The sequence below is a fragment of the Girardinichthys multiradiatus genome, chromosome 2 (genome assembly GCF_021462225.1).
Source record: "Girardinichthys multiradiatus isolate DD_20200921_A chromosome 2, DD_fGirMul_XY1, whole genome shotgun sequence".
Lineage (NCBI taxonomy): Eukaryota > Metazoa > Chordata > Actinopteri > Cyprinodontiformes > Goodeidae > Girardinichthys > Girardinichthys multiradiatus.
In genome coordinates, this window is record NC_061795.1 from 1,867,861 (window position 1) to 1,883,671 (window position 15,811).

General features: G+C 39.3%; 1 long non-coding RNA gene across 1 annotated transcript; it reads left to right on the plus strand.

Annotated features, from left to right (window-relative positions):
• The first annotated feature begins 3,600 nt into the window (after nucleotides 1–3,600).
• Nucleotides 3,601–5,596, plus strand: LOC124878286. The gene is made up of 3 exons (XR_007040701.1): nucleotides 3,601–3,852; nucleotides 4,853–5,024; nucleotides 5,511–5,596. It is a non-coding gene; the product is annotated as an uncharacterized LOC124878286 (long non-coding RNA).
• Nucleotides 5,597–15,811: the final 10,215 nt, after the last annotated feature.

Genomic DNA, 15,811 nt, shown 5'->3' on the forward strand with positions numbered 1-15,811 from the left:
AAAATGGTTGGTAACACATATAGCGTGGTTGGGTAAATACTTATAACTTATTAATGACAATTAACTAATATTAATATTATTATGTAATTATTAGGTGGTGTTAGCCCAGTAATCACAAGGGTATATCTCCAATATCTATTCTTAAGAAATGATTTTTGGTTTGAACTTCTTAATCATGAGTTATGATTTTTTATTATAAACTTTGATTAATATTTATAATAAAAATTATAAATCCTTACCAGTAGCAGTCACTGCTCCATAAAAGGCCATTGGTAATAGTTGTTCGTCATGTTATGATGTGGTCATAATATTGTCGGCTCCCATTGCTCCACAACTTAATAATAAGACAGAGACACCGGCATCCATTATTAATTCTGTAAATAGTGCTGCTGTTTGATGTCTACATTCTTCTTCTCCACACGTGGGTCACTTTGGGTCTTGAACTGTTCAGAGTGGAGTCTGATGGCGACCACACAAAACAAATCAGATTTAAATCAACCTAGTTGCCCTCTGACAGGGGAGACAACTTAAAATGTGCTTTTAGATATCCAACATAGATGAAAGCAGTAGGGGCATTTTGATTATGTGACCCAGATCGTTTTTCATTAATAGCTTCCACTTCAGGAGTTTTACTACTTTAGTGTGTTTAGTAATCTGGGGACATAGATCACCACCCATCACAAATCCAAAGTCCAGACTGTAATTAAAAAGGGTGAAATCAGACCAATTAAGCAATAATGTCTGATTGTTTCAGAGTGGTTATGGTTTAAGAGCTAAGCAAAGCCACTTCAATCTTTGTGGATACATTTAACTAGAATGGATTTTAAATTAACTCCACCAATACATTACTTGAATGCTCAGGGGGAGAGAAAAAGAGTTCCAGTCATTAGAATAAAAAACTTGGATTTTTTAACAGTAAAACTATAACAGATTAATTTGTTATAGAGATTACACTTTATAACTTCAGTACAGTCATTCCACACAATATAGGAAGGTGTAGCTCTAACAAACTTTAAAATGAATTTTTGCCAATGCAGACTTTCATGTTTGCTTGCCTTTGGAGCAAGAGGAAAGGAGAAGAGAGCTCCAGTCTGGATTATAACTTAATGTTCCACAGCCAAAACCTTTGAGTATTTTACAGCGATGATATGCCGAAACTGATTTAAACCAATTTCTATATCAAAAGAAGTTTGGAATAATCCAGAGATTTCCAATAACTAAAACCTGTGGAATATCTCATGTAACATTAACACTATAAAACAGTCTAACATTACCAGTTAAAATCCCTAAAAAAACACCTCACTAAAATAACTTTATTGTCCACCTACAAATTTGCTAGTGGAACTCCCCGTTTTAACTCATTTAATATTTCCACTAAAAATCGATGCCTTATAATAATGTACCTGAACATGTGTACTGTAAAAGACTTTGATATTCAACATTTATGACTGGGTTTAAATGCTCTGTTTTCAAACTAACACTGGTGACTCCTGTTGTGTAATACAAAGTTTAAAAAAACAAGCGAACTGGGGCAAAGTTCAAACTGGGAGTTGACTGAAACCAAATGTTGGGAATATTTATCAAGAAGAAATGTTTAGCACCCTCCCATCACAAATCTCTACCTATAATTCAGGGTCTATCCAAAGATTTTTTTTTTTCTTGGCAATCGGACTCGGTCCTGGGTTCTGCAGGGAAAATGACCAGGGTAGAAGAATGTCCCCAGACAACTACTCTGGTTCCTGGAATAGGTTCCTGCAGTGGGAATGCAATTTATGTGAAAGCTGCTTTACTTCCACAAACTCAAAAATATCAGTTCTTTCCTGGACAGGTGATTTATAAATGTTACTATATAAAAGTAACCACTGTAGAACCCTGTTAGATTTTACCCAGATAATAAGTAAATGCAACATAATTTCTTAGATGAATATTTCAGGACATCAGTATAAATGTTGAAAATAGTGTCTTTAAGCAGTAAATCATACCACAACTTCCCTTTTAATTCTGTTTTTAGTGAAACCATTACTGTTGCATGACTTCTATGATGCACCCTATGCAGAGTGATTCAGGCCGGTGGCACCATTAGAAGCTGGGCAGAGGCAAGCAGCTCTTCCGAAGTATCTTAAGGAAACTTGGCTCTCATCTTTGGAGTCATTTCAGATTCAATCACACTGGATCAACTTGGACCGTATCCGGTGGTATTTATAGAAAGTTAAACGTTATGCGGTTATGCAGCCTGGCCGAGACCCAAGAGCCTGCTATTTATTTCTGCCTCTGCACCAAAGCAGGGAGTTGAAAATTCTTGCCTCTTAAGTTGGCCCAAGACTTCTCAAGTTCCAGTGAAACTGAGCTGGAGTTTTTTTGTCAACAGAACCATGTACATATAAAATATTGTTTTAACCCTAAGCTAGAGTACAAAGTTGTTTTAGAGAACAGTCAAAATTTTCATGATTTTACTTTCTTCCATTGTCCATTTCTAGGGAATTATCTTCTTTGAATATTTAACCGATTAGATGAGTAAAACATCAGTAAGCAAAGAAAATTCCATAAAGCCTGTCTTCAAATTTATTTTTCTCATGTGACATTTTAAAGCAGTTAGCAGGTAATACACTATTATATTCCTGAATCATTAATCTTTACTTTCCTATGTTAAATCTCCCATGTTGGCAGTTAAGCCAAAGAGTTAATGACTCAGCTAACATAACAGTAAAATTAACAAGGTGTGTTCAGCTGTTGCATTTCTTTTTCCACCTGAAATGGGTTAATTTTCCCAATCAGTAGAATGCATTTAAAAGCACCCTTCCCATTATTGCGACATGATAGATCTTGAATCACAAGAGGCCATTAAGGCAGTTTAATGAATTGAGTAGCTTGAGAAGCCAGGTGTCTCCAGAAAAGCACTTTATCACACGCCTACCAAGGTTTCAGCTCTTTGCTTCACTGGCTGGTGTGTGTCTGAATAAAAGCTTGACTTTTTTCCAGTGGAAATTCCCAGTAGTCAAAAAAATGAACATCCTTCAATAGCATAAGAAAGGTGCTGCAGAAAGTCATCCAATAAGATATATAAATATGTCTAGTAGTTAGTTCAACTGATTTCTCAATATCCAAAGTCAAAAAGCATAAATATCAGCCTAGACTAACCTTTGCTTGTGACATAGGATTTGGCTGTGTGCTGGACGTCCTCTTTCCTGCTAATATTGACTTGTCCTAATTTGCTCTCATGCTTGCTCAACTGTAACCAATGATAGACTGCCTGCATCATGTGAGATTAAAATTAGTGGTGTCTTTTTACTGGTTTCTTGAAGCCTGCATTGTCATAATTTGTGAGATTGGAACTGGACCAAAATGCAGAAAAAGACAGGGTAGGACGCATGGTGAGTAGTGATAGTTTAATGGTAACAAAAAAAGACAAAAGCCTACAGGCAAGCAACAAGGAGAACTGAGCATGAGCCACAGACAGGAAAACTGGGTAAAGCAGAGAAGAGAAACAGGCATAATAACAAAAGGATCCAGTGGAGAACAATGAGAACCAGATGTCTTAAATACAGAAGCAGGGGTGGAGAAATGACAAGCAAACGAGAAGAGCAATCAGAGGAGATTTGGAGCACCTGTGACAAAAGGGATACCGAGCAACTAAAGAGAGGTTAATACACGGATGAGCTGAGCAGAAACATAAAGAACCCCAAGGAAGATATCTAACAGACATCTAATTACAAATATACAAAGAACAGTAGAATAAACTAGGAAGATAAATGGAAAGGATGAACAATTAAGGAAAACACCTAACAACAATAAACATAGGGAATTAACTTAAAGAAGAAAGACCTAAACAACATAGTAAACTGCAAGGAAAAGGTAAGATACACAAATGAAAATCTCAAACATCTCACGATCATAATTTGCATTCAGAAATTATTGTACCACGTCATTAACAAGCCAATAGCAAACCTGGATGGGCTGCAGAAATACATCTTTAGTGGGAGAATCTGTTAACAAGGCAACTATTCGCTGTGAATGCTGCATATCCGGCCTTTTTTGAAGAGTGGTTAGGAAGAAAGACATTTCTGAAGGAAAGCCGTTTACCACAAAGCCGATAACGGACAAAGCAAATGGGCAGAAGAAGGTGCCCTGGTCAGATGAGACCAAAATGTTACTATTTAGCTAAAAAGCAAAATGCCTATGTGTACCCTGAACACACCACCCACAGTGTGATGCGTTCACTTAAACTTGGCTGAATACAGTAAGCTTTTTCAAAGAAACAGTGACCCATTTCCCATTCTTTATGGTCAGACTACAAATAAAATACAAAGGGTTCTAAAATGTAGAAAACTGCATGCATTTCTTTGATAAAGAAATTATCCCTTTTTTTTAATCTACAATGATTTACAGATCCCTTTTCAACAAAAATCACACAACTTTGTTAACTTAATTTAAATATTGTGTGTTTAGTTTATTGTTGAGCAGGTAAAAATATTACATGTAAAAAATATATATGTTTTGTGTATTATATATATTTTTTAAATCTAATTTTGGTGACCCATGAGTCCTGTGTGGCAAAGAGTTTGGATGCCATTGGTTTAGATTAAACCTGTTCATTTGTTAGAATGAATCTGTGGCAAAATTAGAAAATTATTTTGATTTCATATGTGCAGTAATTTGTTCACATTAATCTCAACCTCATTGTTTCTTTACTTAATAAGTTATTGCACTATTTTGCAGCATTAATTGGGCACTTGCTGGTATTTGGTATTGAGGTATATAAGTCCGGTTTTGAAGTATTCAACTGTCATTGTGTGGTGTGAGTGTTGTGAGTTTGCTGGGTGTGTCATTATTTACCTTTGCTTTCCAATGACAGGTCTGAAGTGGTGGATGTGCCCGAGGCAGCTGGTTGCTCTCACACCTGAGAGCAATCTCCTCATCCCCTGCCTGGGTTCATAAGTAATTGATTCTACCAGTATAAGGTCACCCATTCATAACTCTTCAGAAGACCCTCAACCCAAGGTCATCATCCATAGCTCCTTTCACCAGTGAGTTCCTCTGCCCGCCCGCTCTCCAGGTTACGACGTGCTAGCAGACCCTGGCACAATGGCATTCACTTCAGGATCAACAACTTTTCTTTCTGCACCTCTGAACCAACCTTATCTCTCCTTCTGCGCTGCCACCTCTTCTCAAATCCGTAACACAGCTCCACTCTCATTATCAGAACTTAACCTCTTTTATTCCTGCCCTCATTCTAACATCTCTCCATCTCCTTCCCTCAAACGAACTGACCTTGCCGAAACGGATCTCTATTTCTGTTTAATAAATGCCAAAACCTTATTACAGTTTCTGAGTGGCTAATCCACATGGGTCAAAAAAAATGTAACATTACAAAGGATCCAGTTGGAAATACAATAAATGGTGAACGTATTTGTAACATCTGCAGTAAATTTACTGTTTTGTTTTTTGATGGGTTGTATAGATGTTTACAAAGGTGGTTCTTCTTGTTAACCCATATCCTTTTCTGTTCAAAGAGACCCTGCTTGGGCATGGCGGTGGTACAGGGGTGGAGAGCGTGACCCATGTTTGGAGGCTGCAGTCCTCGAAGCAGCCATCACAGGTTCGAGTCTATGTTTGACATAAATGTTTTGTCTTCATTTTTATCAGGAAAGATGAAAAAGTGTCACTCAGGCTGTGAGCTTCTTCCTGCTACTGCCATCAAAACTTTATCAAGAATAGAATGACAAGTTTTGAATCAGTTTGGGGTAACAGCTGACAGAAGATAATGTTCTCATCTCATCTTCAAAAGTAAAACACACACTGCAAGCAGAACGAATATCTGGCCAGCAGCATTATCTAATAAGAAAAGTAATGCAGTAAACGTCAATAAATTGATACATTTCTTGAACCACTGTAACATTTCAGTTTTTTGCTTCATGTTATTGCTTAGAAAGGTTGTTTCTGACAGAACCCCCACTTTAAAAAATCCTATCTATCCTTTTGCTGGCAATATTCTTTCACTCTATAGGTTATAGTTGCTCCACGGTGGTTGTGCATGATCTTCCCACATCAGACGGTAACTAACATCAGACAGCATCAAAGGTTGAGTTCACTCACTGTTGTGACATTCTGATTGTCAGTTGTCGTCTTGATTTATAAGAGCCTTTAAATGTCGAATGCAAATATCTGGGTCATCCTTTATGTGCGGGGGTTAAATTGTTGAGAGGAGGTTCTCAGGCAGTCTCCAAGTCATTAAAAAACCCTCGTCTGTGTGATTGTTTTTCAGTGTTGTTCTTGACTTTGTATTATTTATGCCACTTTAAAATATTGAGGTAGAAACATTATGCTTTGGGGCTGTATCTATGCTGGCCTCAATTAGAACACTGAAACGCCTTTTTAAATGGGTCTTTAACCAAAACAAGGGGCCAAGGCAACAAAGCAGTGGCCCACGAAGAAGCACATTAAGGTCCTGTTACATCCAAACCGGTCGCTAGATTTTAATACCCTAGTAAGTCTGTGGAGACAAACTTTTATTCTTGAAACGTCAAATTCACTCCACTGAATAAGAAAAGAAGAAGAAGCAGAGGAACATCGTCATTCCATATCTGGCTGTGGAATCCAAGAAACTAAGAAGGCTTTTTTTCTAAGCACAATATTCCATTGCATTTTACACCCCACAACCAACGATTAAACACCTAAACGGAGTCTTATATGGGAAGAAATTTGTGCCATCAGAAACTGAATTTGAATTGCTCAGACTGAATCTGTATTTGTGTAATTTGAAATTAAATGCATTGGTTTGAAAATTAATTTCACTAAAGTGAAACTGAATTTTATGGTTTGAAACTGAATTAATTTGTTTTTAAAATGTATTTTGTTGTATTAAAAATTCAGTTTGACTACTTTCACTTTCAGGTCTGTTATTCAATTTCAGTTCCTAAATTCAGTTTTTTGTGTCGGGCCTTGTGCTAGATGGGCGCGTCACTGCCAAGGACTACCGAACCATTCTTGAGGACCATGTGCATCCAATGGTTCAAACATTGTATCCTGAAGGCGGTGCCGTGTATCAGGATGACAATGCACCAATACACACAGCAAGACTGGAGAAAGATTGGTTTGATGAACATGAACGTGAAGTTGAACATCTCCCATGGCCTGCACAGTCACCAGATCTAAATATTATTGAGCTACTTTGGGGTGTTTTGGAGGAGCGAGTCAGGAAACGTTTTCCTCCACCAGTATCACGTAGTGACCTGGCCACTATCCTGCAAGAAGAATGGCTTCAAATCCCTCTGACCACTGTGCAGGACTTGTATATGTCATTCCCAAGATGAATTGATGCTGTATTGGCTGCAAAAGGAGGCCCTACACCATACTAATAAATTATTGTGGTCTAAAACCAGGTGTTTCAGTTTCATTGTCCAACCCCTGTATGTTTCTGCAGGTGTAGAAGCAGTCTTTGAGGGTGTTATCTTATATTCTGTTCACCTGTTTTCCTCTCCTCTGTTCTGTTCTTCTCTCCCTTTTTCCTGTTTGCCCCACCTGTCTCTCTTTTGTTTGTTTTTTTTGGTTTCTGTCTCTTTGTCCATTGCAATTGAAATAATCCCAAAGCAGTTTTTGATTAAATTTATTTTACAAATATCATGCAGAACATTATAGTCCACTTGTGAAAGTTGAAGAATCTTTTGGGCTTCTTCTTGGCCCTCAACAATTCTGAGTGCTACTCTGCAGGACAGGACACTGTAAAAAAAAAAAAAAAAAAAAAGACAAGGGCGCTGTGACCATACCTGATCGTGCACCTCCGAATTTTTGTAACTTTGTGTGGACTGGTGTGCTGTGCTCCATCCAAAATGAACAAAGTTGAAGGTTCATACGTTTCACGCACAAATAAATCACTTCTTCATGGACAGAAGGAAGAGCGTAACATAACAGAAAAACAACCAACAAAAAAAGGTAAGAGAAATCCAAATTACATAGTTAGATTGTATGCATTAACAGTGTTTAAAGTTTTTATAGCTTTTTTTATTGTTAAGAGTCTGAAATTGTATCTACGTACAGTTTTAGATCCCTCACTTGGTGCCAGGCAGTGCCTGGGTTTGGTGCAAGCCCTGGGCCGCCGGGGGGACTGGTTCCTGGGCTTTGCCTGTGCAGCTGGGGGAAGCGGTGTGGTTGAGTCAGGGGGGCTCATTGCTCTGCGTCTTGCTGTGTGCCTCTTTGGCCTGGGGGCTGCTGCTTCTGTGCCTTGGTGGTGACCTATTTTGGTGCAAGACGTATAGCTGCTCTGGGGTAATACTTTATGTCCGGCTGCCAGAGTCGGGCCTACCTGCCCTTTGTTGCTCTTAGGTGCTACAGATGGCCTTCTACCATTCTCGCCACACTTGCAACATACAGATTTACACTCACATACGGTGAGTGTAAATCTGGTGGCACAGTTGGTAGCACTGTTGCCTTGCAGCAAGAAGGTCCTGGGTTCAATTCCCGACCAGGGGTCTTTCTGCATGGAGTTTGCATGTTCTCCCCGTGCATGCGTGGGTTCTCACCGGGTACTCCGGCTTCCTCCCACAGTCCAAAGACATGCATGTTAGGTTAATTGGTCACTCTAAATTGCCCTTAGGTGTATGAATGAGTGTGTGCATGGTTGTTTGTGTGTTGCCCTGTGATGGACTGGCGACTTGTCCAGGGTCTACCCTGCCTTTCGCCCATAGACTGCTGGAGATAGGCACCAGCTCCCCTGCGACCCACTATGGAATAAGCGGTAGAAAATGACTGACTGACTAAAATTAATCACGCAATTAAAGCTGCAATCAGCCTTGAAGGCCCTCGCACCTCAGCGCAACTTGGCATGTGCAGCCACCATGGGAGCCTGGCATCGCCGGCTGCACGCCACCAATGAGGCCGCTGTTCAATTGCAAATGTCGCCACTAAGGGGGACTGTGAGCAACATGTCCATCAATAACTCATAATCATGTATACTACATTTGGAGTGGATCCGATGATGTATGAGAGAGATAAAGTACTTGAAATGTCCTAGAGGGTGCTGTAGATCCAAATTCCAATGTAATCCAATAGAGCTGTTTGGGGGCTGACAAAGATCAACCATAATCAGTTTGGAGTAAATTGGACTTTCCTAAAGGAAGCTGCACTCACTTGTTTGTTTGTGGGCGGGGCTACAATACTGTCATCCATTCACTGTGTCAACATGTCCATCATTAACTCATGATCATGTATACTACATTTCAAGTGGATCCGATGATGTATGAGGGAGATATAGCCTTTGAAGTGTTGTAGGGGGCGCTGTTGATCCAAATTCCAATGTAATCCAATAGAGCTGTTTGGGGGCAAACAAAGATCAACCATATTTATTTTGGAGTGAGTCAGACCATGCATGTGTAATTTACAGCCAAATGTATGGCCGTGGCGTGACATCAGAATCGACACGCCATCATATTCACACCCTCCAGCAAAGCAGTCAGTACTGGCGACCGTCTAAGACCATCATGTTATTTGTTACTTGGGACATTTTCACATTGATTAGGTGAAGAACATTAACCATTGACTCCCTAAAAGAAAACGTGACACTTCCTGTTCTCAGGAGGCGGGGCTTCGATGATGTCAGCATCTGATCAGTGAATATTGTTGAGGCCTAGAGGCAGATCAATCCCAGACGGTTTCAGGTCTCTGTGAATTTCCTTGTAGGAGCTATATCAATTTCGTCTTTTATGGCGAGAAGTCATATTTTGAGGCATGGCCACGCCCACATGCTTTCATGTATCAAAAAGCTTTCGATAGCTTTTGATCCCCAGTGCCTTAAGAGTATACTGAGTGATTTTCAAGTCTCTAAGTCAAAAGCTGTAGGAGGAGTTCGCTCAAATATGCGGGCTAGAAAAGGCCAAAGCAGGGTCAAAATGGCAATTTCAATCCAAAATGGCCGACTTCCTGTTGGGTTTCGACCAATGCTCCAAGAGACTTTTTTTATAGGTCCTGAGAAGATACATATGTGTACCGAATTTCAGATTCCTCGGTCAAAGCATGGCTCGGGGCTGATGTTTTTAAATTTTCTAGGGGCGCTGTGGATGAATTAGGCCACGCCCCCCGAATATGTCATCAGATCCTTGTTGGGGACTGGACAAGGATCAATAACATTGAATTTGGTGCAGATCAGATGATGTATGTGGAAATTAAAGCCAAACGTATAGCCATGGCGTGACGTCTGACTTCACCGCGCTGCCACGGCCACGCCCTTTTATGAAAAGGCACTGTGGTTCAAACGAAGTTAGACCCACTAGTTATCTGTCTTCTGACACACTTTCAAGTAGATTGGGTCAAGAGGGTCAGAGAGGTACCTTTCCAAATGAAAAAAGTGACTTCCTGTTCTCAGGGGGCGGTGCTTCAATGATGTCAGCATATGACCCTATAGGATCGTCGGGAACCCGAAGGTCCTCCTTCAAGCCAACTTTGGTGTGATTTGGAATTTTTTTGGGAAAGTTATTGCAATTTTTCACTTTCAGCACGAACGCCAAGTTCGTGCCCCGGCCACGCTCCCTAAACATGGCCGAAAACTCAAAATTTTGATAACTTTTAATCCCCCATGCCTTAACTGCATATTGACCAAATATGAAGCCGATAGCTTTGATAGTTCGTTAAAGTTCGAGGTGAGTAAAAGTGAAAAATGGCCAAAAATTGGCCTTTGACCCAAAATGGCTGACATCCTGTGCGTTTTAGGGCATACCCCCAAGAGACTTTTTCTTCTTGGTTTGAGGAGCTCTACCTGTGTACCAAATGTCAGATCTCTACGCCTTACAGTTCAGCCTATCTCACGTTTGTGGGCGTGGCTAATTGGTTTGGCCACGCCCATTGACAACGACATTATGGAACAAGAATTTCACATGGGTGACAATTTTGGATAAAATCTTATGCGTTTTGGTGCATGGCAAAGTCCCCAAATTGCCCCGCAAAGACGCAACAGAAAAAACAAACAAACAAACAAAGAATAAGAATTCTTGCGAGTACAGTAGGCCCTTGCTGTTTTCCTGCTCGGGCCTAATTAGGAGATATCCTTTTTGTAGAGCAAAACTGCCCTGGCACATGTAGGCAACTATCTGCTCTTATGGTGGGCCTGAAACGACAGGACACTTTAAAAAAAAATCGCAGACAAAAATACCTTTGCTAATCCTAATTGACAGGAAAACTAAATGTCAGTGAGACAAAAATTGTATGGTGAACCATAGAGATAGTCTGAAATTCTCTTATTATAAATCTACTTTTCGACTGTGGCTCAGTAGGAAGAGTAGGAAGAGTAGTTGTCTTGCAATCAGAAGGTTGTGGGTTCAATTCCAGCTTCCTCTTGCCATATGTCAATGTGCCCCTGGGCAAGGCACTTAACCTCAAGTTGCCTACCGATCTGCGTATCGGTGTATGAATGTGTGAGCGTTAGTGAGTGTGATTGGGTGAATGTGGCTCTAGTGTAAAGCACTGTGAGCGGTCTGTATGACTGGAAAGGTGCTATATAAGTTCAGTACATTTACCATTTAATGTTTCCACTCTACACAAAAATATTAAACTATAAACCTTTGAGACAGAGAAAAACTAAATTAATCTGCTGACATACAGAACAAAGAAGAATGGCCTAACAATTTACTGTGCAATTGCCAAGTTGAACTGAAAGAAGCATTTAGGAGTCTCTGGTTTACAGCACAGAAATGTATTTTCACTGGTAGGGAGTGTTTAATTCTAGTCTGTCTTTGTATGTAAAGTTAAAAAAGCTCTTTTAAGAGACACAGAATAAAAAATAGCAACTGATGGAAGTCTTCTTTAAATTTTTAGATTATGAGTTCACAGGCAGTCTCTGATATCTTTGTCTGTCATTGTTTTATTTACTTTACAGGATTCTGTTTGTGAGCAGTAGTCCATTATGGAAACCTTTCAGTCATATATGAAATGTCAATTTAAAAGAAGTTTTCCAACTTCTGTTCTGTGAACTGCGCTCAGAGGCAATCAGAACATTAAAATGATGGATTCTGCTCTCTGGCACTGGTGTGGCCCCACTTCCTGGCAGTAAAACATTAAAAATGATAGATAGGAAAATCCTAATGACATAATGACTGAAATCAACTTCTCCCAGAAAAGGCTTTTCTTCCTGAAGCGAGGGTATTTTTTCCAGAGAAACTTTAATGACACATAATTTATGTAAAGTCATGGGTTTTAAAACAAAACTTGTTTGGTTGACCACAAAGATGGTCTTTTCTTACTCTTACAAACTTCAGGGCAAAATGCAACCAAATTTAGGTTATATTGCTAACCCAATCTTGTGCTAAATATGAACCAATCCATGCCTGGTTGGATTTAACACAACAGGGTTGAGTTACAGGTTTGCTCAAGCTTACTAAGCTAGGTTTCAACTCAAAAAATGTGTTTGCCATTTTAGACATTTAATGGCTGCCAAAGAGTGGGTTGAACAAAATAAATTACAAAACAAGTAATGTTTGGGTTAAATTAACTATTTTTACCCACCCATTTTCTTCACTGTTTAATCTTTGCAGGGTCGTGAGAGTGCCAGCTGGTGGGTGTAGCTGGTGCCTACCTTTGGTGGTCAATTAGAAAGGACTACCTTGGACAAGTCACCACAAATAACCATGCATACATACACTCACAGCTAATGCCAATTTAGAGTGCCAATTAACCTTACATACATGTATTTTGCATGATGGGATAAAGCTGAAATACCTCACCAGAACACATGTACACACAAGGAGAAGATGGAAACTGGGTCCTGGTCCACCTAGTCCTTTTGCCCCTTTGCTGTTTAAATTGTTTCAAGCCTTGTCAGATACAAAAGGGTTCAATCTTCTGGTGGACTTCTACCAACCTTGTGTCAAGCCAACACTTTAAACAAATTTTCTATGTTGAACTCTTAGTCTACTGTAAGAAAATCTGATTTTATGACTGCAATAAATAATATCTATCAGCAGGAGGTTGCTCAGAAATATTTTGATTTGTTCAAAGGTCGCCATCTGTCAAATTTCATAAGAATCGATAATTCCAAACACAAAAACATCAGTACAAATAGTTTTGTTTAAATGTATGAAATAGAAAAAGGAAATGGACAAGGGGGGGTTGTTACTACGATTGAGTCTGCGACTATTATTTTTGTTATCTATTTATGTACTTCCTGTTAGCAACTTAGCCGAGCTACAACATGTTACTTTTGGCCTGACGAAAAACTGACTGATCGTTTGAATCTGGATAACAAAGTTCCTGCTCAGTAGGAAACACTATAAAATATACCTGGTCTATACCGACTTTGCTTGACTGATTTTTTTGGTCAAAGTGTCAACAATACACATAGCTAGCACTAGCTTGTGGTTACAAAGTAGCACATTGAATGCTAAGGTATATTACATCAAGAAACTGATCTCTAGTGTTAATCAAAGTCATTAATACAATGACAACTAAGTCTCCCTGCTCTGGACAAATGTAGTTCTATGAATTTAGTAACTTTCTGTTGAAATGTTATGAAAGTTAATCATCTATAAAAAAAAAAAAGTGTTTACTTTGACTGCTATGATTTTTTTTATTTTTTTTCTATTCTCACTTTTTTACTTTTATTTTAGACCATTATTACGACAGGAAACACTTGCTCTGTATTGTGTTTTACATTGGAAAATTATTGGTGGCGCACAACCTCATACCTCGGTTTCCTGTGTAAATAGTAATTGTATGTTGGTGAATAACTGGCCAATGCAAACATGGCAAAGGTTTAAAGGTAAATGTTGAAAAAATAGCCTTCACATAAACTGTTGTGAGGTTTTCTTACTCTTTAATCCACTTTACTTTTGCACCCGAAGTTTGTCTAAGTATAAATACTTTACATAGTCTGTTCTAACTACTTGTTTGACACAGGAAGACTACTAGTTAGGCTTCCTACCTCAATTTCCCAAGTAAATAATTATCAGCTTCTGTGTAAATAACCGCTGTATGCAAATGGACAATGGTTTGTAAAGTTATAAATTAATATTTGCACAAAAAGCTGTAATGTTTCAGATAGCAGAAATAGAGCTGTTTTAAGATGTTGGAAGTCTGCTTTGATGTTGGCCCCTTTCAGATCAGCCATGAGCTTCCAACTAATCATGATTTATACTTAAAAGACGCCAAGGGAGTTTCATGCAAGTAACATATTAACTGGTTATAATCTTCCAACAGAACTAAACTTCAGAACTACCTGTATAACAACAGAACCAACTGGGAAAAGAAAGTTGATGCCTTTACATCCAATACTGGTGTGAAAACAGATAGAGTGAGATAACTTGCATTACGAAACAAACTACAAACAATGTTAGTAGGAATGGGAGCGAACCCACTGTATGCGACTGGTGAAAGCATTTTCTTTCAGGCCACCATCTCCAGGTCTGCTGCGTGTGGCTTGGACCCATCGCACAGTGACTCAGGCTACTCTCCATTTGAAAAATTAAACCGTAGAGAGAGAGGTGGGTGGAGGTAGGGGCTGTGGGGAGGCTGTGGGGAGGCTGGAGTTGGCGGCGGCTATAGGGAGTTGGCAGAGTTAAATGAGGGCCCTAGGATGAAAAAAAAAATTTAAAAATAAAATAAAACATGCTGAGCTCGGCACAGCCTTTACAATCTCAATCACAAAGGAGGGAGCTGGAGCGCTGATGTAATGGTTGAAGTCGTGCTGCCACTGCCTTGGCAGAGGAGGAGTGCTCGTCAGCACGGCCCTACTAATTCACCCGTCGACACACACCACCACCACCACTCATAAGATCCCCATCCAGGATCAAGGGTACATCATGTCATTAACAAGGGGGATTGAGTGATGATCAAGTGTAACACCAGGCGCACATATAGGATAGAGATCTAGTGACTTATTTTCAGACTAAACAGTGACTGAATGAGCGAAAGATTGTGATTTTTTTCTTTTTGTGAATTGGAAAATGTATCACATTTTCTAAAGAATATTTCTTACACATTACTTGGAAAATGAACTCACTCTTTCCATAAAAGAAACAGCTGATGTCCAGAAACCTTCTGGATTTCAAGCTGTGATGGTACAAGAGAACGATTTTGTTTTCATAGCAGCAGTAAACATGGCAAACATGAATGAACATACAGTGTACTAATAAATTATACCTCTTAAATGTTTTGAAACATTGACATTGACAACACTAACTTCACTGTATTTTATTTGCATTTTAAGAAGTAGAAAAACACAAAGTAGTCTGAAAAGATTGGGGTGCATTCGTGTTCAGCCGTCTTCACTCTGATAGTAGTCCTTAAAATAAATAAAATCCTGGGCATACAGAAGTCACAGAATTAGTAAATAAATTCCACTTATGTATATTTTAATCTCTATATGAAAACATTTGGCTTGTGAAGACCTGAGAGGTTTACAGAGCATTAGTGAACAAACAGCAACACAAAGACTACAGAACAGAGCACACAGGTCAGGGATAAGGCTGTGAAGAGGTTTAAAGCAGGACAAGGAAGCTTCCCATAAAACGCTGTTCAATCCATCGTCTGAAAATAGAAAGTGTATAGCAAAACTGCAAACTTACAAAGAAATAGCTATCCATCCAAAATGGCAGGTCAGGAAAGCAATAATTAGAGAGCCAAGCATATTACTATGGAACTCTGATGCTCTTCTAAGGAAGACCTTCAGAGTTCCATGGTAACGTCGGAGAATCTGTCAACCTGACAACAATTAATCATCCGCTCCACAAATTGTGTCCTAATGGAAGAATGGCAAGAAGAAAGCCATTGTTGAAAGAAAGCCATAGAAAGCCCTGGAGTTTGACCACACGCCACAGAGGGGCACATGAAACAT